We start from the raw sequence: 25,963 nt of genomic DNA, 5'->3' as shown, positions 1-25,963 counted from the left end.
GTTTAAATTGAGTTTGAACAAAGAGCAAAAGCAAAACAAAGCAAACGAGTGAACACAAACGCAGATAAACAATTCTAATTCTCGCGGAGGGGAGCAGGCTGCTGGTGGGGGCAGGCTGCTGGCGGGGGCAGGCTACTGGTGGGGGCAGGCTACTGGTGGGCAGATGCTCAGTGATCCTGGCTTGCAAGACTCACTGTTCTCATCTTCTCACAGCTGCACACAGTGAAATCATTTGGTAGCTTGCAGCCCCAGTGGGAGGATTGACAACACACACACACACACACACACACACACACACACACACACACACACACACAAAATGGCAAGTGCTACAAATTTGGATTTTCTTTTCCCTGGAGACTTAGCTGCTCAACTCTTTGCTGGCAAGGCTCTTGGAATTGGCCACAAGGTAGCACAGAGCAGCAGATTATGTGTTCCCTCTGAACATAAACAGCATGCAAGTCATGGCCTAAAGACACCCACCAGCCTGAGAGCTGGCTGAGAAATAGCCAAGCCTGGGAAGAACTCTGACAGCTAAAAAAAAAAAAAAAAAAATGGAGCAGTACTTTCAAGTGATAACAATGTCTGCTCCCTGTGCTGGGTGCATATTTTGGTGAAGCGGCTTGCTTTTGTATACATAACCGTAGTAACCATTCCATTGGTTAAATAGTCTAAATTCTTTGTCTTCCTTGTAACAGCTCTGTATATTCCAATACTTATTTTTCAAGCTTTCTCCTTTGCCACACACTAGCAGACCAGATAGCATCTAGCTAATCTGAATTTTTTTTCTTATGAATCGTGAGCAAGACCTTGTTTGGGATGATAGAAATTATTACAGTAGATGTATAAAGTAAATATACTTAAAAGAGATTCTTGGGAAGATTGAACATGGACGAGGGGACACAAGCTTCCATCTAGAGACGTCCAATGCTGTTGGAATTCCAGTGGAAAAAAACCAACGCCAGTAGCTGATTGGATTCCATTCTCCCAGAAGCAAAGCCATCAACGGCACAATCTGCTCTCAGCACACGAACAGCGTCCAGAGGCTTCTCTCAGGGAAAGCCAGCATCTGTTTTAAGAAATCCTTTGAGGAAAAAGTATATAAACACGTGGAGACAGCCTGGTACATACACCCCCTTGCTTCTAGAGTTGCCAGACAAGTAGAGAATCAAGCTTCCAAGACGGAAGCCATTCATCTGCCTTGCCCAAGGTAGTAGTACCACCAATTCCAGGCTTTCTGATACTGACCACACGGGGAAAATGGAAGCAAATACAGTTATGGCTGGAGTCGAGCTTGCCAGTTTCCTGGCATGGGAGCAGCGATTGCTTAGTTGTACCTCTGCATATGAAAGAAATCAGAACTGGAATGGAAAATTTAGCTGGAATGACTTGAAAGTTCAGCCAAAACTTCCATGCAGATTTCTGTCCTTACTAACAAGCAAATAAGACAATTTATCAGACATAATATTATATCATAATTTCTAGGCTTCATCTAGGGTTCTTGGATAAAAGTTAGTGTGTGAACTTGGAATATATATATATATATATATATATATAACATCTTTGTTTTTCCTAACCTCAAGACCGAAATGATCATTTTCTCCAATCACATATGGTAGGGAACAGGCCACAGTGGCTGAGGCTGATTCATCAGTAATAGAAGTCACAGATGTTTTTTATGTCACATTGAAGAAGTTGCAGATATTTTCAAATACCCTTTTCCGTTCACTATTTTAAAATTAGGATGATTATTAAACTTGCCATTATATCTTACTATGTAATTACCAGTAGTGAACCACATATATGACTGCGCCAAAAATTTGGCATTTTAATATTTTGAAAATTATATTTCAGCATAATTGGTTCCCTCGGGATTCTGTGTAATCCTGGGCATTTAATCTAAGCTTTGAAAAAACATGACTATGGGAAGCAGTCCACAAGGTCTACTGGAGGGACAAGGGTGTCAGATGTCAAGAATCCTTATTAAGAGTTGTAGGGCAATTGGTTTTCCCTGAATGCTGTCCCTTCCTGTACACTTTTCCCATATACTGGGGGAAGGCTGTCCTGCCTCATCCAGGTTCAGTGGTAATTTTATGAGAATTTGGAGACAAAGGTGGTTACAGAATATGACCACCCTTGAAAACAGCTACCATCTAAGTTGGCGAGGAGGGTGTGGAGGGGTTTATAGAAAGACCTTGTGGAAGAGAGAAGTCTTCCTCTTTTAGGACTGATCAGAAGACCCAGGGTCACAGAGTGCACGGCTAAGATATCACCAGAGGCAATGAATCATCAGAGACCGAGGTTGTAAGCAGGAAACCTGGACATCCCTGAGGAGTGTCGACTCTGTTATTACTGTATCTTCTTGTGTGATCTTGGACAAGTGACACAACCCCTCATGAGTTAGCTTTTCCATTTCCTTAGCCCCATGTTTGATTCAGCTGGCCGTGCAGAAATCCCAAAAGAAACAGCTTGTGGAAAGAGACGGCTAGGCAGTGCCAATGTTTTGTTCCACACCTAGCTCTGGCTCCTCCTTGTTGTCCTACATTTTAGTCCTGGTTTCACCCTTAGTTCAACTTCAGTGGCCATCAGGGTGCCTCGTCCTACCTCAGAAAGTCATCCTCCGAGTGTGCTGAAGGAAGAGATGCTTGGCTCTGTTGTTGTTTACCTTACATCTCTGTTCTCACTGGGTTGTTCCCTTCACTCCTGACAACTACCACTCATTGACACCCGGGGGGGGGGGGGGGGGGGGCGGCGGGGGAGGGCTCTGTGCTTCCAAGCCTGAAAGAGCAATGAACCTTCATGGGAAGAGAAGATTCCCTCTCACATCTCAAGAAATGGATGTCTCCCTAGTTACCAGTGCAAAAGAGTTTTGAGTATGAATAGTAAAAACACGATTGAAGAAGTAAAAATGTGGACTGAAGTTTCTTGGTCCTGCCTGGTCCCTCCTGGGCAGCAGCTGTTTTTTTTTTTTGTTTGTTTTTTGTTTTTGTTTTTTAATAAAATAATCACTCAGAGGCTTAATATTAACTACAAACTGTTTGATCTATGGATCAGGCTTATTGCTAGCTAGCTCTAACATCTTAAATTAACCCATTTCTATTAATTCATGTATTACCACGTGTCTTGTGGCTTTATCTGTATTCTATTACATCTTGCTCCCCCAGGGGCTTGAAGCTTCTCTCCGATTCCACCTTTCTTCTCTCTGTATCTCTCTTGGATTTCCTGCCTAGCTATATCCTGTGTTGCCATAGGCCAAAACAGCTTCTTTATTAACCAATAGTAGCAACACATATTCACAGAAAGACCATCCCACAGCATAAAAATGCAAATGTATAAAAAGAATATTGATGAGAATTCCAACGAGTCTGTGGTGTCTGAGTCACAACAACTTGCCTGCTCATTATGACTTTGGTGTTCATCTTTCAAAGGTGAATAGAATGTTGACAGACATAAAAGTTGCAAGCAAGGGCAGTGGTAGCACAGGTCTTTAATTCCAGCACTTGGAAGGCAGAGGCAAGTGGATCTCTGTAAATTCGAGGCCAGCCTGGTTTACATAGTGAGTTCCAGGAGAGTCAGGGCTACACGGAGGAAACCTGTTAAAAAAATTTCAAAGCATTGCTAATTATCAATTATGTCTTCTTTTAAAGTTTTCTTGATAAATTTTCTGATTGAAGCAACTCAAGATAGCTTTTAAGGCAAGGTTGCCATATCAAATCCACAGAGACGTCTTTAGCTACCAAAGTCAGTCCAGTGACCATATCTGCTCCCATGGAGGGAAAAAATTCAAGTTATCCATCAGTATTCCTGATGTGCCAAGGTGATGCTTAAGTCATAAAAGATCATTTTTAATGCCTCCTGGGATCTTTGAAAATAACTTCTTTAGTTATTAACTGAAAATCAAACCTCTCATTCATTGTCCGCTTTTAAAACCTTGGATTTGAGTTTTTCCCCCCTCTGGAATAATCTTGATCATGCTACTTTCCAATGTGCATTTTAACAAGGTTGGGATGAGACTTCTGTAAGCTGAATGCCCAGGCATTTACATATTACTTCCATTTTTCATTCATAAAGTCATTTTTTTCCATCAAACTAATTTTTATTAATTGGGTTTCCAGGTGCAGATCAGAGAGGAAAAATGGAGTGCTGGACACAGAGGGTACAGTCCTTCAGATCACAGTGGATGGGAGAAAGAAGGCCACTGTTAGAGAAGCACAGGCTTTTAAGACAAACTTCTGTGCCCACCATGACTGTGTGCACCTGGCTTGGATCTCCTGGCCTGTGAGGTGATCTGTGTGTTTGTTCATACCTAGCTGTCATTTTTCTCAGTCACACACTCCCAGACCTACTTTATGATAAAAGTTTTGTTTGGTGTGGTGTGGTGTGGTGTGTGTGTGTGTGTGTGTGTGTGTGTGTGTGTGTGTGTGTGTGTTCATTCAACTGACCAAACACATCAGACAGACAGTCAACTAAGGCGTTTGTCATTTTTTGCTTAGGTCATCCTCCTGACTAGCAAAAAGGCAAGGCATAAAAGAACAGGAAAGGAAGGGTGGCTAGCACAGCAACCCTGCTGGCTCTCAAGAGCCTGAATTGTACCTCCTAGCCTAGACCATGCCAAAGGCGAGCCTGGCTCCCAGGTGTTCTGTGAAAGGTAGCCATGGCCTCTGCTCTCTGTTAACCTACCAAGGGCATGGAGATTCTTGGTGACCTGCTGGCAATGCATGGAATGGTTGACATCCTTACACAAAAGGGATGCAGGGTCCTGTGGTCAAGCCATAGCACTCACATTGTTGGAAAAAAACACTGGTCATTGAGTATCAAGATAAAATTGTCATCAGCGTTTGGGTGTGTGTGTGTGTGCAAAGCCACATTCCCTGGACTGTTTGCCCTGTTTCCCAGAATCATGTCATTTTTGAGATCCAATTATTTTGAATCCCAATAGAATATATTTATATTTTGCACAAATTTGGATCCTGAGAATTGTTTGGATTACACACACACACACACACACTTAGAAGAATGTGCATTTGCACGTTTTCTTTTTCTCCAAGTACCTAAAATGTAGACTATCTTTTCCCAGCTGCCAAATCTTGGCTTAGAAGTGGAACATTTGATGGGCAATTTAACCTGTCTGTTTTGAATTCATTTAGATTCATTTCTTGCTCAGCACATCAAAACAGAATCTGGTGGGAGTCATAAAATGGAAGAACTGTTTACACCTCTCAGTTTTTTAGTCTGAAATTAAATTGTGCCAAAGGTAAACTAATTTGAACCTTGAAAGCTTTGCTTGAGAAGGAAGTAAAACTGGAGACTTTTTCATCTCAGTTCAGGAACTCTTATTTTCTTTAACCAACTTGCCTGCACTCTGTTCTCACACATCACACCAAACACAGTGGGATATTAAGAACTGACACCAGAGAAAAGAAAAGTCATGGACAATGATTAAAGCTCAGTTGCACCAGAGATTATCTTCCATACACGAAAGTATATGACAAAACTTCAGGAGAAATGGCTTCCCATCCTTGCAAGACTAATTGAACAAAAATCACTGCTGAGGTGTATTTAGCTGCAGTGCAGAGCACGCAGGTGGTGCTCTGAGTAATGCTTCCTAGTTCTCTGACAGTTTCAGAACTTCCCATTTTAATCCTTCAGTTTTAATTGCTTTATTGAAACTTGTTCAGCAATGATTTTTTTTCTACTTTCATAAAGGGGAGAATTTTTTCATTCTTCATTTTAAAAGAAGTGTTTATATGACAATTATCTCCCTTCCCATCTTTCCTGTTTATAACTGAATAATTAAACTAACTAATGTAAATTTGATTCTTTGTTAGAGATATTTTCAAACACACAAATATATATTGAAGTAAATCAATACAATTATAAGCTAATATGTAGATATACAACTTTATATGAACATTATAATAAAATGTGATATTTAAAAAACTACTTATCATGGGTTTCAATAATTAACATTCCCTCATTTTATTTCATCTTCCCCTGAAACTCCATTTTAAAAAAATATTTAGCCGGGCAGTTGTGGCGCACACCTTTAATCCCAGCACTTGGGAGGCAGAGCCAGGCAGATCTTTGTGAGTTTGAGGCCAGCCTGAGCTACCAAGTGAGTTCCAGGAAAAGGCGCAAAGCTACACAGAGAAACCCTGTCTCGAAAAACCAATAAATAAATAAATAAATAAATAAATAAATAAATAAATAAATATTTAAAGCAATTTTTAGACATCATCTTTTTTTATCTGTCAACATGATCTTGTTTGACCCATCCTCATGTGTGTATGTATCCATTGCTAGTGGAAAAGCCTCCTTTCAAGCCACAATCACACCACTAACATTGCACTTTTTAAGAAGTAACAATGGTTCCTGAAAATCATTTACTCTTCAGTGTATATTCATTTTCTCTCATTATTTCCAAACTGTCTTTTGACAGATTTATTTGCGTCGGTGTCTACACAAGGGCCACATATCCCGCATTTTGCCAGCATGCCTTTAGGAATCCCATCTACATTACTTTCCCTTTATTTTCCTTTGCCTGTGCTATTGAAAGGTAAATTGAAGCATGAAAACATGTAATGACTATATTGCTGTAAACAACAATTCATGAATCAACAACTCTGAATGCTAAGTGGCTTGTGGGCTCCTGTCACTGGACATAGAAAGCTTTTGTAAGGTAAAGGTGGAAGAAAAGCAGATAAAATGTCAATCAGTTTACAGTGACTTAGTTGCATTATTTGGTCAAGCCTTCTGGAAGTTGATGAGTTCTGATTAATTAGGCTGTAGTTTCACTTTGCTTTAAGCATTTACAAAGAATAGTACAAGTTGCAGTTCACTTAGGTTACGATTTGCATCTCAGGTGAACCCCCACCCCGAGACTTACATGTTAAGGGCTTGATCCCCAGCACAGCTGTGTTCAGAGGTGAGGCATTTGGGAAGTGATTCATTATTAAGAGCTCTGACATAATTGATATATTAAATCGTTTATAGATGTAATAAGCTTAATGGCTTTGGAGTGGGAGGGGCTGTATGCAACTGAGGGCATTCTCTTTGCTTCCTGGCTGCCGTCAGGTAAACAGCTTTCTTCCACCACATGGTTCCACTGATGGACTGTTGCCAGCACACATTTTGAAGCATCCAGATCAGTTGACCATGAACTGAAACCCTGAGCCCGAATAAATCTCTTTTTCTCTGAAGCTGTTTATCTCAAGTGTTTTGCCACAACAATGCAACACTGACTCATCCAACATCTATCTACTAATTGAGTGAGAGTAAGGTCACGTATAAGCCAGTTGCTTTTCTTGCTAGAGTATCCTTCACGTGTGGTTTTCATCTTATCTTGACAATGCTATTTGTTTAAATAGTAAAAGGGGTGGACTGTGATCCTGAAGGATTTCCCACACAGCCAATTGTGTTCTTCTGAAGTCATTTAATACACCCCAGCATCACCTCTATTTCCAGTGTACTGGGAATTAGATTTAGTGACTTAATCAGATGCACATTGGATTTTATATATTGTACTCGTCACTTTCTGTTGGGTTACATCAGAAGGGACAGAATATCTGATTGTCCTGTTTGTAATGCTGTTGAGTCTCACTAGCTGGCCCTTGAGTGACAGCTTGATTTGTCCTTTATAAAATTCCCATCTACCTTTCACATAATGTTTTAAGTGTTCTGCTTAGTCATGGCCTCAGTTCATGATTTCCTGAGGAACTGATTATTGATTCTGCATTTATTGGTTGTAATTCTTCTAATTTTTCCTTATTAATTATTAGGATGTCCTAAACTACAGTGTGAATAAGAAAGATAAAATAAATACATAGTTTCCCTCTTTGTATTTAGTAAGTTCCAGAATTACTTTGTGGTGATACTATATTTGTAAAATGTGATTTTATTTGTATATTAATAAAGTTGCCTTGGGGTCAGAGTAAGCCATTGCAGAAGCTTTAAGACAGGAACTCTCAGTGAACTTGGAATTAGACTGGAGGCCGGCCAGCCCTGCCAGCCTGTCTTCCACCTCCCATGGTGTTATGGTTACAAGTGCACTTGGCATGACTGACGTTTTATGTGGGTGCCGGGGGTTCAAAGTCAGGTCCTCATGCTTGCCCAGCAAGAATTCCTACTCACTGAGCAGTTGTCCTCACCCTGACTTTCACAGTTTTTTAAATTTGTATTTTTTAAAGGTAGGAACTATGTGAAATAGTATTATTTTTTTTTTAAAAAGAGGCCATTACCATCCCACATTGAACAATTGTTTCAGCAACATAAACCTTACCACTGAAAACAGTGGTGTCTTTTAATATAGTGTGAGCCTCAATCAAAATGAGAAATATCACTAAATTATAATATTCATATGGGAGTTTTGTCATATATTAATAAGGAAGCATGAAAATTAAAATTTTATTGAAATTTGTCTTTATTTAAAAAAACTCTTCAGGAAATAAAAATACTCTCTATTACCATTTTGACTAAACATGTTCTTCTGTTAAGATTGTTTAGAGGCAATATCATAAAACACTATCTATCTAAATATATCAAAAATGCTATATTTTAAGTTGTTTTCTTAAAGTGAGTCTAGAAGTTCTCCCTGGACCTTCCTGAAGAAACTTCCCTTCCTCCCCAATCTTTATCGGGAAGAGAAAGATTTACTCTGTAAAAATCAATATGTTGACCTTGTTTAATTCATTTCCACTGAAAAGATTTGTCATTTCTCAGAAATGAAGATTAACATGTTTGTGGAGTAGCTAAGTGTTTTCAATAATGGAACATCACAAGAACTGGGCAGGAAGCAAGAGGAGGGTCTTGATTTTTTTTCAAACATTATGCAAAACTAAATTTAAGACAGTCATTTTCAATAACCTTCTTAGACTGCCCCCAAGGCTTATTTTTTCAGCTTAAAAAACATTTTTTTAAAAAAATCATAAAAACAGACAAGTGATTCTTGTATGACAATTTAGAGGATTTCTTTCCACAGTTTTCAAGTTTGGTTTTGGATCAGCTGTCTTACAACAGGCATATCACCCATACCAATAAGGGAAGCGTTTGACGATCTTGCATGAAACTGATCGGCAACAGGGAATATTTTTGGGCAGCAATCCTAAGTTTTCCTGGACTGCCAACATCTGCTTGCTAACGCCTGCACACATCCCCAGAGTGCTGGGTTTTGTAAACATTGTTTGATGATGACATACTGAAAATTACGAAAGTGTGTCTCTCTATCCACACCCCAAACCCTCTGAAGAACATTTCATAGTTTCAGACTGTGGTCAGCAGGCTTTTTGGGAACTATTTGAGTGTCTTAACTCAAAGTTAAATAGCTGTTTTATTAAAAATAAATTCCTGAGCTATGCTTGCAGGAAACGAGATGGCCACAAGCCATGAGGTCAATTTTGAAATAAAATGCTGCAGAAACAAAGGTTGTTTCTTACAATTCTCCTGATAAGAATTGCTGCAGACTAAGAGAGCATATGATTTTGTAGACTAAGCATATGAATACCGCTGCACTAAGCCTATAAATAGCCCGAAAATCATTTCTTTGACTTGTGTAGAACTGAAGACTCCACACTACTTGAGAGTGTAACATTTCCGGCAGATCTCATATTAAAGTAACACTCTTCTTAGCAGGATAGAACGCAGAGCCGAACAGGATGGAAGAAACACAGTTCTCCAAGTAGCGTTTAAACGCGCAGTGGACGCCTTCTTTTCCGCGAACTAAAATCGATAGAGCTGTCATCAGCAGAGGCCTGGGGGATGATGGGAAAGGAAACCTCCCTCAAGCCAGAAAAGCCCTTTCTAAGTCAAACTCTTGCAAAGCCCTAGGGATTTGTGAGACTGCCGTGTGCTTAAGGAACACGGAATGTGAAATCACAGGCAGATATCCTCTCAAATCAAGCAGCCAAGCAGTGAGCCAGCTTTTTATGGAAAGGGAGGAACAATGGAGGGAGAATGGAACGAGAGGAAAACATGGGGACTCGTCATAAGCAGCACGTGTTTATCCTGACCTGCTTCTTGTCCTCTGTATCCACTCACTACGCAAGAAGGAGGTCACAGGGAAATGTATCCAACATTCGTACGTTTGCACATAGGTCAAAACTATCGAAAGATGATTAAAAGAAATAAATGAAAGCAATAATGACTTTCCTTGTGTGTTATATAATCAACAACGTGCCTCAAAGAATAAGGCTGAAGAGCAATGGAGGATGACTTCTAAGATCAGCCTTGCACTCCCGCCTATGTACCCATGCATGTGTGTGCCCACATACATGTAGACATTCATGGACATGCATACCGCATATATACATAGGACAATGTGGAATTTATTTTTTTTAATTTTATATACATAGGGCAATGTGGAATTTATTTTTTAATTTTAAAAAGGAATTTAAACTCCATATAGACATAGGTATTATTTTATCCACTGCTGTTTCACTGGCATCTCTAATTTATAGTAAGCATTATACAAAAACAAAGTTCATATGAGCACTTAAGAGATAAAAGTGAGGCACTATACTTTTCTCCAATATATCATATGATTAATCCTTAAAATTAGAAAAAAAAAAAAAGTAACTTTTATTGGCCAGGAGAAGTTGGAATGAAGTTTAGGGAATTCTGAAGTGATGTTGGTAGTCATATATTAATACTGAATGTTCATCAACAAAGTGTATATGAAATAGTGATACCCAATCTTCACTGCATTGACTACAGATCAAGCCAATTGCCTGGGCATGCAGCCTGTGTGATTGCACAAGGCCTCATCTTTACAAGGACCGAGTGTCGTCATTTTGAGTCTTGCTTATGGACAAGGAGTCTTGCATTTTTCTGTTGTTCTGGTCTCTGATAATTCCTCCTGCAGACCATTTCTGAGACAGCTGAATTACCAAAGGTGCTGTATGGATGACTGATAGTCTAATATGAAGAAAATAGCTTGTGGATAATTCAATGTGAAATTATAACCTTTGGAAAATTCAACAAAGCAAGTTCCAAATAGTATCCACCTGCCATGTTTGTTTTTTTTTTTTTTTTCAGATCTTCAGCATCCTCACTCAACAGAAACCATTTGTTTGAGAACGATGATCACTGCATCTGCCTCCTATGGCTTTGTAGCTGCCTAGATCCTAACTGAATTCTAGTCCCAGTACCGTCTCAATCAGGGCAAGTTCACTTTTTACAGTTCTCAAGAATCATTCATCTACTTGACTAAACATTCTCCAAAAGCCCTAACTGTTCTTGGTAGTCACTCCCTGCAATGCAGAAATCCTAGTACTCAGGAGAACTGAAAAGCCGGCTTCTTTTTCAAAATGAAAGCCCCACCTACTAGGGGTTTGTAAGTCTCTAAGGTGAAGGCTATAGTAGGATTCTGACATAGCACAGACATTCCAGACACATCGCCAGCATTTGTTTTCTACTTCTGACACATGACACGTTTCACAGAAAATGTCCTGCAATCCATCAGGGCATCCCATTTACCACAACTTGAATTCCTTATAGCTAAGGTTTTCCCTGGTGAAGGAATGCTACCACTTCCTGCATTTAAACCTTAGAGACCTTTAGAGTGCAGTAGTTTGGGAGTGAATGTACATCTTTACTCATCTGTCACAAAGTATAAGGTCAAGTACTCCTTGTCGATTCGGAGTGAAAGAGCATATCGTATGGCTAAACTCCCTCAACCAGCCAGAAGTATATTTCAAGAAAACCGTAAGTCATGTTCGGTACTGTCATTCACATGTGCTCGCAAAACTTAAAGGCATCCCTCAAAGAGAAAAACCATAAGACTATTCCTAGAACTGGGCTAGAATTACATTGATCAAGAGTGTGTTTTACAGTAAGTTCATCAAATCCATGAATGTGCCTTGTGCTGGGTTCAGAGGTGGGTTGCCTTGGGATGAAACCTTTCCTACCTGCCTACGCCTTCCATCCCAAATATGACTGGCCTCTGTCTGATGTGAGAAGTTAAGCGGAGCCAGCCTGACTACTGTTTGGATAGGAGACATTTCTACAGACTTTCGTTGGAGAATTGCATTTCCTTAAGTTGTTTCTTTGTGTTGTGGAACACTGTTCTACATTCATACCAACATCGCTGTTGCCTTCTTGAATTCCCAGCAGCTATAGTTGCCAGCATGAGACTTGCAAAAGATTGGGCCCATTAACACTCCATCATGGGAGGGTAGGGGCTGACAAAGTTCCACTTCTTCCCTACCATGTGTAAGCAGTTAATGGTTGCCGGAAGAGAGGATTTTCTTCCGTGCTTTCGCTGACTGTACGTTTCCCAAGCTCTGGGAATCCACCCCTCACTCATGCTCTTCAAGCCCAGTTGAACTCATCATCAGTTTACCAATTTGGACTGAGGTCACATTATTTCTTCGGTCTACTGTTAGTACCCTATCTGAGGTGAGTAGACATTTGTTCACATCATCCCTAAGGGAAGTTAACGTAGCATCTTTAATATAAACATTTACTAGATCTTTATTTGTCGATTGCAATAATTCCTTCAACTTGGGGGACCTATTTGTGCCTCAAACCATTCTAGGAACTTTGCGTAACCAATTTGTAAAGTTTAACATTCAGAACCTGATCATCACAGGTCTCTGGCTGTCCTCACTTCTGTAATTTGCCTTTGTGCTAACCATTTTTTCTTATTTTTCAACTCTGTTGGCATTCTCCAGTTCTTCCCCACAGATTTCAAGGAGTCAAGCGTTTGAGAGCTAGATACTAATGCTTTCTTCCTGAGGCACCCTGAGTGAAAGGACCTTTCTTTTCTTCCCACCTACAACACGTCTCTTTAACACAATTCAAGACTCTCCATCATGAACACCACTCACACTCTCCTTCCTCCTATTTGTTTCCTGTTTAGAGCTTCTTTGGGAGAGAAGCAAGTGCACTTCAGGCAGGATGAGCAACACAGACCGAAGAGGGAATGTGTATGGGAAGGTTTAGCCAGTAAAAGAACAATGGATGGTTTGGCAGAGCTTGATTACAAAGGGTGTCCTGAAAATGACATGAGGATCAGGCCCAAAGAATTGCTGGGTCTGAACACTAATCCTGTAAGTGTATTGTTCCATTTAAGATGTGGAAACCATGGAAAGACTATGAGTAGGGTGAAGAATGCCTATCCGCTTGCTCTTTAGACAGGTCACTCTTAGTGGTTCAGGATGAATTAGAGTTAAAATCACAGTTCTGCTAAGAGACTATCAACAGAGTAACCATGTGACAAAGGGATATGGGAAAAAAAAAAAAAAAAAAACATTCCAGGAGGAGAGAAAAGTAAGGATTAAATGCTTCATGTTGATCACACTGGAAGAATGCTAAGGAATCCATCATGACTGTAACACAGAGAGTGACTGGAGAAAGGCAGGAGCTGGTGTGTGTGTGTGTGTGTGTGTGTGTGTGTGTGTGTGTGTGTGTGTGTGAGAGAGAGGGGGGGGGGACTAAGGTGTGTAGGTCATATAATCCTCTACCAGGATGTTTGGTTTTGTTCTTGGGCATTTGAGAAAGTCATTTGTAAATTTTGGGTGATGGGTTGAGACGCTCATACTGAATTCTGAAGAAATATTACTTTTGTTACTATGCAGAACAATTAGGCTCTAGGTAGGAGCCCAGTAAGGAGACAGGAGAGTTATGGGAAGAGTTCATGGAGGACATGGCAGCTGATGGCTTGGATGGGCTGTAACAATAGAGGTTGCAGAAAAATCTAGCAGACAGAATTTGGTGATATGTTAATATGTGTTAATATTAGAGAGAAAGATAACTTAAAGGGTGAGCAATTAGCTGTGTGGAGTTAATCCCAACACTTGAGTTGCTGAGGCAGGAGGATCATGACTTGGAGGCCAGTTTGGGAGGGCTGCATAGCTTGACCCTGCCTGAGAACAGAGCCAAACAAAACAGTGGTCAATTCTCATGGATGTAAGACTATGATGAGAACACAGAAAGTCGTGAGATTACAATTGTAAAATACCTTCTAGGAGTGCTTGCCTTTCCTTGTTGGATGGAGTAAGAGGATGACTAGGTAAGTGCTATGGCCTCCTTTTGTCTTCAAGCTTGACTGTAAGGATGGGCTTAGGACTGTTTAATGAATGATTTTTTTTTTAAAGCCCCCTAAATTGTTTTATAAAATAAGGCAATAGAACTTACTATGCTTTCACATTTTCTGAATACAACTCACCCCACCAGCCCTTGAAGGATCAGCCAGAACCCTTTATCACCACCTTGTGTGGAGTGACAATTTTCTCCAATTTACCAAATGCTAGCACTTGCCTTTGAAATAGGAGCCCCTTCTGCAAAGGCCACTATTTTAACCAGAATAAGCTGTGTCGTCAAGCTATTTTCGTCTTAATTTTCTTAAAATAAATGGGTACAAATACAGTAAGAGAGGCGCTGGCCACGTTTTAGTTTTAATTCAGTCACACACATAGATTTTGGTGGAAAACAGTTTCTTAAAAATAATAGAAAAAGCCTTTCATTATGAGTTTAAATTGGATTTTTTTTCTTCTTCACCAGTGGATCAGAGCTCTGTGTTGTAGCCAGAATCCAGCTGTGCAAGTTTTCAACAGCTGGAATTATAATAAACCTCCTTCTATGAAAATGAGCTCATTACTATTGAGTTTGTGTGGATGCTCAATAAATCCATACTGTATATTCCTGAGGTTTGAAGAGACTATTATAAAACTGCATACAAGATTTTTAAAACAAAATTTTAGATTTTACAGTCCTAAAGGCAGACTAACCTTTTTTTTTTTTGCACTCTACCCTTGTATTCTGAAGTTACGTATCTAATCAGAACGAATTATACACACTAATATTTATGTATCAACTTAGATAGTCAGTTCTATTTGGTATCTCCACTAAGAAAAAGATTTAAAACAATATCTTACTAGGTGCAAGTATTATATAACACAAGAAAGAAATCATAAAGCTTTATCAGAATAGTCACAAAATCTAGATTTTAATCGGGCTGGTTATCTTGCCAGGTGCTGTTAAATGCCTCCTCTCTTTCTTTAACTCAGCATTTGGGAATCCTGTGGAGAAGTGAAGGAGTTAGTCAGTTACAGCCTTTGTTTGGTTTCAATCTGGTATTAAATATCATCTCCCAGATAGAGCAAGTCCTATCCTTCAGGTTGATTTCATCATGTCTTTAGAGTATGTTTTCTTCCTTAGCATTCAAAGTATAATAAGGTAATTTTAAAATGTAAGGTTTCTAGGAAGCAAAAGCGACCTGATGTTAAAAATGTGTTGAAAACAGGAAAACAAGAGGGATATATTATTTTTTTGGGGGGGTCTAAATGTAAAAGTAGGTTGCGGTCAAACATTTTCAACTTTAAACGGTCCAAATAGTTTTAGTGGGTCATTTTATCTCCTTTGATATGAATTCCCAAAAGGCTTAGTGGAGAGACATCTATACCCATAATTAAGACAATACAAACTATGAATTTCAACCTCTAAATTATTTTTTTAGTATGAATGCTCTATGAACGTCACAGAAAAATCACTATTAAAACAGTTCGGTGTTGATCAACTGGGATTTTTCTAATCAGTTCAAACTCCAATGTATTTGGCCTAAGTTCGGCCAAGCTTCCACTCCCTGGTAACATGACGGAACACCTCTTTAGCAGATCCAGTCGCCTGAGGATGTCACCTTTGAATAAACATCGCAGTTGTAAATGCCACTTGAGAAGATCCTTTAAAAAGCCTCAGGGAGGTGCCCTGCTGGCTGCCTTGTTTAGCCGATTTCCTCAAATAGGTGTCTGTGTGTGTGTTGGGGGGTGGTGGTGACTAATCCCAGGCGTTACCTCTAACCACACTCTACCTGTAAATTTCCCCTGTGCACGGTTGTCTAAGTCAGAAAAATGTCTTCTTTCCTTTTGTGTCCCTCGAAGAGCATTACTTCCTGTGATAAGACAGCGTCCTAGGAGCCCTGAAGGAGGGAGCTTCTCACTGGGGTCTGAGCACCACGCCCTATTGGCTGGCCCCTGAAGGGAGGCATTACCAGCTCCAGGAGCGGCGGCTTCTGATGCGGAACATTTTGTTCAGATTCCAGAATCCGGGTGCTGTGGGATCTGAAGAGGGAATCTGCTTAGCTCGTTTTATTCTTGCTTCATTAAAAGATCTCATCTGCCTTGCGAGGTGACGTAATCCTTAGGTCTTCTCGGAGAAAGGAGGGCTTAAAATGCTGGGGCGGAAGTGCAATGCTCACCGCTGTAATGCTGCCTCTGATGGTACCTTCCAGATGCGTGTGGGTTAGGGGTTGCTATGTGAATCCCCTCACACCCAGGTCCTTACCGAGCAGCTGTGCTAGTTTAGATTATGATAACACAGCAGAAAAATTCCCTGCTAAGCAGCACCGGCTGAGATTATGGGCTTGATAAATCAAACAATATCTTGTGTTTGGTCCTTGTGCAGCCATTTAAAGGGGGGGGGGGGAGTAAAAAAATCCATTCGTCTCTGCTTTCAAGAGAATCTTTCTATTTGCGATGTGAAACACATTCACTTTTCAACATACTGCATGGTCTTTTCGGAAAACATGGCACCTTCATCAGTCTGCAAAGACATTCAGAGAGGTGAAATCCTTCCAGCTTGATGGTTTATCGTTCTAATCTTTATTTGCTGGGCTTGTTTTATCACTGGGCAGGGTGCCTTTTGATGAGTGAAATGTAAAAGGTGGGCGAAAGGAGCCTAAAATCCCATCTCAAACCAAAATTCAATATTTTTTATAAATGAATTGTTATTCATTAAATGCACATTTATTGTCAAAAACGCAGGAGGAAAAAGCACTCTGAGAAACCTGTATATCCATTACTTCAATAGCTGCTTGACAAAATCCGGGGCACAAAAGCAGCTTTCTGAAGGAAAAGGCTGTTGTAGTCACCCCTCTGGTTTAACATTCATGGAGATATGATCCATAGTGTCAGAGATCACGGCATCAGCAGTGAGGAAACAGGAAGAGAACAGGAAGTGGGAGTGAGCTATCAAACCTCAAAGCCAGCTCCACAATGGCCTGCTTCCTCTACGGAGGCTCCGCTACCTAAGGGTTCCACAGCCTTTCAAAACTGTTGCCTGCAGGGCAGTGGTGGTGCACACCTTTAATCCCAGCACTCGGGAGGCAGAGGCAGGCGGATCTCTATGAGTTCGAGACCAGCCTGGTCTACAGAGCGACAGGCTCCAAAGGTACAGAGAGAAACCCTGTCTCGAAAAACCAAAAACAACAACAACAAACAAACAAAAACTGTTGCCAGTAGTTGGGGAACAAGTGGCCAATCCATGAGATTTGGGGGGAAATTTCCCATCAAACCACATAACTTGGGAGAGTTCACAGGGTGTGGGGTACCATCGCAGAAATGCATTTAAAGACTGGAAGAAATGCTAGAGGGAGATGCAGATGATTTGGAATGAAAAACGTCAGTGAGGAACCAGGGCAGGAGTAGCAGAGATGCTCATGGTTCGGGCTGGGCATATATAATTCCATCCTGAGACATTCAGAAGATTCATTTTTTTCTTTTAAATATTGTAGAGTCTGGGGACATGAACACCATAAGGAAACAGAATACCAACCTGCCAGCGAAGCCACAACTCTGGGATGCTGAGGTTTTGGGAGAAAGTGATCCTTCCACTTGTTTTCTCTATTTTGACCGAATCTAGAGTCACAGTGACCATCCTACAGAGAAGAGGAACTTGCTATCTCGACAAAAATCATAACCAGGATCTTTGATTCGGGGAGGCTGCATTTATTTTGATTGAACAACTTTTCATTTTATTTCAGTCTTGTCTTTGATCTGACTTCTGTCAGAATCTTTATTTTTTCCCCCACAAGAGGCTTGGACTATTACAGGAGGCAGCATCTGTAATTTAAAACAGAGTGGTCTAGTTTGAGCTAGCAATTACAGCAGACAGAGTTTACGGTAAATGCTCCCTGACTATTGTACCTATCATCCCAGCTCGGCCCTTACCATCCCTTAATGCCATCTCCGGTTCAAGTTAGAGCTACACCTGATGGACATTATTCACAGATACTGAACAGATCTACCAAGATGTCTAGTCTGTGGAGGATTTTCACTGTTGCCTTTCCTCTGTATATTCCAGAACCTAGCCACCCAATAATCACTGAAGAATGAAATATAAATGTCGACTAAAAATGCTGAGATCCTTTGTAACAGTCCATCCTTTATTCAACATTGTGGGCACCCTGACTAAACCCCTTCTCGCCCTGAAGTGTACCATTTTCAGCACAGTCATGGCTCTAGCCAGCCAATGTTAGTTAGTTCAGAGTCTCACCACAGGATAATTTTTAGTTTTTCCTCTTTATCTTGTCTTAAGCATTTCTTCAGTACAAAATTGCATTTCTGTTTGTGTTTTTCCATGTCTCCTACTCTTTATTCCTCAGTGATGCCTGCCAAGAATGTCTTCTCTCTTTCAGGACCATCTCAAGGTCTAACTCTACCGGGGAAACTTTTCCATCAAGCTCCTGCAAGCCCAAGCCTAGCCTTCCCTACCACAAAGCCCAAGGAACTTCATCTTTCATTGAGTCTGACTTTTATGAAAAATTACTTCTGTTTAGTCTGCCCCAATGTATAATAAAGTAGTATTTGCTAAAGAAAATTGAGTCACGCTAGGTATTTCAAATAGTAAGGATTTCATAGAGGGAAATTACATGTAAGTTGTAAGCAAGTCGACAAACAATTAGCTTAATGAGGGCAAACTAGAGGCTAGCAGCAGGGGAGCTGTTCTCACATTCAGGCCTGGTGGACAATGGCATAAGGGAGAATTGCCAGAATCTGGAGCCACCTGGCCAGATCCATGGCTGGAGTTAACACGTAGTTTCTAAGACTTCCATGGTGGGGAAGTCATCTTCAGGAATGATAGCCATTAAAGATAAATGGTTGTAGCCAAAATTGCTAACCAATCACTTCTGGCTCTTTTGCCTCCATCTAGGTCATCCACAAATCAGTTGGGAAACGATGCTTAGAGATATGTAGCTGTTATACATAAAAAGTGAGAAATGAATACAAGAACAGACAAATAAGCTATTTGATTTTGGTGGGGGGAAAATATGTCTGACTATAGCGATACCATCTCACTATCCCTTCAGTGTCCAACACAGTGTCTGACACATAATGTTAAGTTGTGTCATTGTGACCTATTTTCAACAGAGAAAGCAGGGCTGGAGAGATGGCTCAGAGGTTAGGAGCACTGGTTGCTCTCTCAAGGAACCTAGCTTCGATTCCCAGTACCCCACATGGAGGCTCACAACTATCAATAACTCCAGCTCCAGGGGGATTCAATGCCCTCTTCTGACCTCTGTGGGCATCAGGCACACATTTGGTATACAGACATACATGCAGGCAAAATACCCATACACACCACACACACACACACACACACACACACACACACACACGAGAGAGAGAGAGAGAGAGAGAGAGAGAGAGAGAGAGAGAGAGAACAACTTAGGGGAAATTGTTACTGTTTTTAGTTGTTTTTTTATTTCTGATTCACCAAAGTAAAGTTTCTAGATCTTATTTAAACTTTGAAACCCTGTGAGAGCCTGAAAAGCTGTTAACTCTTTGCATGGTTTGTGTGTGTGTGTGTGTGTGTGTGTGTGTGTGTGTGTGTGTTTGATATCTGCAGGTAAACTTAGAATTGCATATAATATCTATTTGTATAGCCCCAAATGTACACAATGGTCTCCTATATCAAATTTGGAAGTCTTGGTTTTCAACATTTAATCAAATGAAGTAACGTAAAATCACACACATTGCATAATGCAGTTTCTTTGGTATAGTAACCTCTAGAAACCAAAAGATTACTTCTTCCAGAATGGCATAGGCAAGAGCAGTGGGGGTCAGATGAATATGACCTTCCTGAGACGTTTGGAAATGTCTAGAGAACATTTTTACTTTCGTGACAGCAACCGTGCTACTGGGACAGAGTGAGAAGGAACCACGGACATTGTTTAATGTCACACAGTGCACAGGATATGCCCCACAGAAAAGGACTGGCCAGGCCAAGAGGTCACTCATACTTATATTGAGAAATCCTATTCTCAAGAAAGAGCAATGGTATTCTAGATTTGACTGAGCTAAAAGAGGTGGCATTAGCTTACAATTCAAGATTTGTCTTTAACTCCTGGAAGAAGCTACCATATTCCAAAAGGCAGACAATTAGATGTTGCTAATATTTAATTGTCCAGATTTGATCTCTATCTTTCCATTCTAAAATTATTCACTTTTGGCAGTTCTGAGGATCAAACCCAAGACCTTTCATATACTAGGCAATTCTACCCGTGAGCTTCATCCCAGCCTTTTGTCTGTAAAGATGGGATCCCTCTATGTAGCTCAGTTTGGCTTTGACTACAAGGCCAGGAGGACATTGAATTGTCATCCCCCTGTTTCTGCTTCCTGAGTGCTAAGGTTACAGGCACATGCCACCATAACCAGCTTAATCTTTTATGTCAGCCCAGTCCCTGTACATCATGTTTAGTCTGCACCATGTTAGGTAACAGCTAGTGAATTTCCATTATGATTAAAGAAAAGACTTTCTAGTCTAGGAAACCTGACTTTCAGGGGTAAAGATCATACCAAAGGCATAAAAATCTCAATAGTGAAAAAGATAAGTACATTCAGAGTGCCCAAGTCCAGTTTACATTGTTGTTATTATTGTTGTTTTGTTTTTCTTTGCTTCGCTTTTCCTATATGTCAGAAGATCTGAATGAATTTGCAGTGCTGGCTTGGAGCTACACTCTTGTAACTGCAAATACACACATTCGACTGAATCCTAGAGCCGTTTCCAGGGAGGGTCTATTAGCGGAGTGCAACCAAGAAACCTGCTGTGGCTGTCTATTTTGGAGCCAGGTTTACACATCAGGACCAGGCTGCTGCTCGGGCAGTAGCTTTCCATAGTGGTGTATCCAGTACTCAAACGCTACCACAGACCTACTTGAGAACCTCAAGAGTGGGCCCCATGCATTAGCAAAGCCACCGTTCTGCAGAGTATAATTTTCCAAAGGTGAGTCTGCCTGAAAACAACCTGGAGTTGTCCTCTGGGGAAGGTGAAGGGACCAGAGTCCCTTCCACCCTCTACTGGGATTCTTGTACTTTGACTACACCATGGAGACCTCAGAAACTCTATTGCTGACCAGGGAGTTGAGGCCACATACCAAGAGCTAGTCCAGGCATTTGAGGGCATGTTCCAAGCAGGGAAGTGAATGCCTTTTCTGCATGGATTCTCATCTGAGGATCTTTTGCCCTCAATGCCTCCCACATCACCAGGCTTTGATGTTACCACATTGTAGTTCTCATCCACTCTCCTTTGCCTCTGTGATCCTTCTCCTGGGCCAAGGATGACCTATTCTCTGTAGCAGGAATCTTAAAAGGTCCTATTAATAAAAATCAAACCTGAGGCTAGTTATTGGGGTGAACGCTGGAAGATCAGAGAAGCAAAAAAAGCCACAGCCACCTCACCTCACCAGCTCCTCAGCTGATCCTGTTTCCTCAGACTGGAAGCCTCTGTGTCCTCATCCAGAATGAATCTCAGGTGAACTGCTGCTCAAAGCCTAAAGGCTTAACCAGCCAAAAGCTTCTAGTTTCTGGTCCTCATACCTTATATATCTTTCTGCTTTCTACCATCACTCCCTGGGATTAAAGGCTCACTTTCTGGGATTAAAGGCGTGAGTCACCATGCCTGGCTATTTCCAATGTGTCCTTGAACTCACAGAGATCCAGAGGGATTTCTGCCTCTGGAATGCTAGGATTAAAGGCATGAGTGCCACCATTTTCTAGCCTCTGTATCTAGTGGCTGTTCCGTTCTCTGACCCCAGATAAGTTTATTAGGGTGCACAATATTTTGGGGAACACAATACCACCACAATTCTCCCCACAAAATGTCTCTCAAGTGTACTCCTTCTTATTCCCACCACTCGAGCTTCTTCGGGATCTTCCTTTTTTTTTGCCTTCCTGAAATGTGGCACAAACTGCTGACGTATCTCCTTGGCTCAAGCCTAACTGTGCCCAGTGAGCACTTAGCTGAAGGCCATGTCTTCCTGCATGCTCTTCTTTGTCAAAAGCTCTGATTAATTCCTCATGGTTTGTGGTATGAAGCTCACATCCTTCTACTTATCAGAGACCAACATCTGGCCTTAACTTACCTTTTCAAACCTATTATTATTATTATTTCTCTTCCAACATAGTACATTCCGCACTTAAAAAAAAAAAAACACTAATTATTTCCTCATTTATCTCAAATAAACAACTCCAAATACATTTTATAGCCATATTTTTCCATCATCCACCTTGTCATGACACTTGGTTTCACCTCACAGGCCAAATGCTTTTGGTCTGGAAGGTGGTTCAGTGGATAAGGTCCTTTGCTGTGCACACATGAGGACGTGCATCTTCGTGAAAAAGCCAAGTGCAATAGTATGCCTCACCAGGCTGTGGTGGTACATGCCTTTAATCTCAGCACTCAGGAGGCAGAGCCAAGCAGATTTCTATGAGTTCGAGGCTAGCCTGGTCTACAGATCGAGATCCAGGACAGGCTCCAAAGCTACACAGAGAAACCCTGTCTCAACAAACAAACAAACAAACACAAATACCAAGCCTTTGTAACCCTAGTGCTGAGTGGAGGCACAGGCAAAGACAAATGGATCTAGGGGCTCACTGGCCAGCCTATTTAGATAAAATAGAGAGGAAATAGGAGAAGACACTCAATGTCAACTTCTAGTCTCCACACACAGGCTCAGGAGCCAGCATACCTGCATCATCATCATCATTATCACACACACACACACACACACACACACACACACACACACACACACCTGTATCCCTTTTTGGAAAACCTACTGAACTCTAGATCTCTTGCTGAAGGTATTTTCTCTCCAGTAGTTATCCACATGTCACCTTTATGGCTAATTCATCTTAGTATTTCCCACAGATTGCTCAGCATGGAGCCTTTTATATCATAGATATTGTTATAGTCTTCTGGAGTGAAGACTTCAAGGAAACTTTTGCCGAAAGCTTAGTGTTCAACAGGTATGATATTTTTATAGTTCCCTATCAAGAAGAGAAATGATTTCTGCTACCTGATATTTGGAAGAAAAAGTTTTACGTTAACCATAAATCAAGTTGGAAACTTCCATAAAGAGTGTAGCATGATGCGTGGGTGGCAGAACATTCCCTGTGCATGATTCATTGTGATGGTTACTTTAAAGTGTTATGCAGGCTAAGCACAGGTATAATCAACCAGTTCAACCAACTGGAATTGAATGATTCAATCCGACACTAATTTTGAGGGTTTTGTGAAGGGGTTTTGAATGTGCAGTTAGCATATAATCAGTTGCTTTAAGTGGTTATCCTCTATAACCTACCTGCCCCTGACTTATTTAGTACAAGGGTGTAAAGGCTGACAACAAAGGCTTCTCTGAAGAGCAAAGTCCCCCTGCAGACTGCAGCTCCAGCTCAGCCTCACCCTGCTTGCCCTTCCTAACAGTCTGCACTATGGTTTTAGACTTGCCTAACCAGCAGCCCCCCACGCCACTGTCTAAGCTAAGCGAATGGTTTGCATCAAATTTCTCTCTCTCTCTCTCTGTCTGCCTGTCTGTCTGTCTGTCTCCCCATATAATAACACTTGCTTCATGATTAGGACACAGTTTGAGTAATGCATTGGTAAGTAATTATTTTTGGTGGTTCAGGCATCACGGAATATACTTAGTACAGCATACAAACCCAGATGCTCTAAATATACATATTTAGGCTATATGATATGTGTGTGCAGCAGTGTGTAAATCTATAGACCATGATGAACAAAACATGAGATTAAATCAAGTACAAAAGAAAAATTAGGCAATTAAGAGACTTGGCATACCACATTGTACATTTTTAACTACACACACACACACACACACACACACACACACACACATGATACATATGGGAGTGTACTCTCAAAATCACAATGTAAAGAGCTGTACAGTAAATAATATGCATAATCATTTACTATCATTGAGTACTATGTATTACATATAATTGTATAGTTATACTTCTGACAGCTGACACACATTTGTTGCCACAAACATGAGCAATCTTGCATTGTACATTACAATCTTACAGAGCCACTAATATCTGAATTGTTTGTGTGTGTGAGCGCACATGTGTATGCATCACTGGTTCTGCTTCTGTGATAAAGTGTGACTGATATTGCCGCTATGAAAATTTTCACCCAACATTTTAAGAAGAGTAGTTTGTGATTCCATGCTGTTTGCATGTGTCTATATATTTCACCCATCTATTATACATGAACGTAAATATATCTGTATATATGATCACACAGTTTAAATTGAAATATTGACAAGATACCTTTTCCTCCCCAAATCAAGTGCAAGCTTTAAAAATGATGATGATGTTTAATGTTGTTATGAGAACTAAGACAAACCATTGGTACAGCTAATGTAAATTGACACAGCTTTTCTGATTAACAAATTGGCCTGAAAATGTTCAAGACTATTCATGTAAGAACTTGTTACACACACAATGATTTGTGTGCAGGTGGCTGCAGTTCAATGTTATGGTCAATGAAGAAAAATCTAAAGCCATTTAAATGTCAAATAATAAGGGCATAGCTTCTTTTTTACCCTTTTCTGCAAATATTCAAAATGGCAGAAAATTTGGGGACCTGAGAAAACACTCAGTGTAATGCTGAGTAAATGGATCCAGAAATTACATATTCTATCAGTCAGGGCTTAGCTTGAGAGGAAGGTGTATGTGTGAGAAGATTCTCATAAAGAATGGGTTTACAGCCGGGGTGGTGGTGGCACATGCCTTTAATCCCAGCACTCGGGAGGCAGAGGCAGGTGGATCTCTGTGAGTTCGAGGCCAGACTGGTCTACACAGAGCGAGATCCAGTACAGGCACCAACACTACATAAAGAAACCCAGTCTCGGAAAAAAAAAAAAAATGGGTTTACATGATTGTAAATCTGAAGCTCCAGGGGGCAGGCTGTGGGGAAATAATGATTGTAGATTACATACCCCACTCCCAAATCCCCCTACTCCTACCCACACACTCCCACCCAGACCTTGACACCCAGCCCCATCAGCTCTTCCCTTTTAGCTCTCCAACTGATTGAGTAGGGCTGCCTAGACAACCCAGGGTATCCTTCTATACTTGAAATTAATTTGAGATTCAAATTGACATTTGCAGATTCCTTCTCCTGCAGTACCAGTAACGATCCATTGCAAAAGTGGAAAACGACAGCCCACACAATTTAACACACCTAGAAGAAGCCCATCTCAAGCGAGGGATCTTTATTTATAAAATAAATAAATAAATAATAGAAAACCGCAAGCAAATCTTGAACAGAAAGTTAGGGAGACCACCTGAAACTGGCAAGAAAGAAAAAAAACTGTATGCAAAAAGACTACAAAAGATTGTATTATTCCTCATAGCATCCTATACTTCTCAAAGCATTTAAATAAATACATGTCATTTGGGGATTTTAGATAGACAAAGAGAGGATTTTTTTTTTTTTGACCTGAGTATCGAACCCAGGGCCTTATCACTGAGCTAAATCCCCAACCCAAGGGTTTTTTTTTTTAATGTCAATAAAATGTTAATGAAAATTTTTAAAAAAGATACATTGTCATTTATTTTGTCAATCAGTGCCACCTAACGTTAGATTGAAAAGCATCCCCCATCCCTCAGTCACCTCACCGGACCACCTTTCACCTTGGTCCACCAACCCTGGCTCAGGTAGGCCTAGCGGTGGGCTTCCGGTTGGCTGTTAGCAATAGAGTCCCTGGAAAAGCCTGGGGCTCAGAAGAAATCTCCATGTCTGATCCCTCCCTGTCTCCAGCTTGTCCAAGCATCCAGGTGATTTGCTCAGCCTACCGACAGATTCAGACTTTAACTGAGTTCACAGACATCCCTTTGTGTTCTGAGTTTAATGACCAAGAGGAAAACAGCGTTCCTCCAGCGTAAAC

This window comes from Onychomys torridus, chromosome 23, assembly GCF_903995425.1.
Source record: "Onychomys torridus chromosome 23, mOncTor1.1, whole genome shotgun sequence".
In the NCBI taxonomy this organism is placed as follows: Eukaryota; Metazoa; Chordata; class Mammalia; order Rodentia; family Cricetidae; genus Onychomys; species Onychomys torridus.
The sequence above is the reverse complement of the archived record's forward strand: the minus strand, read 5'-3'. Positions refer to the sequence as shown.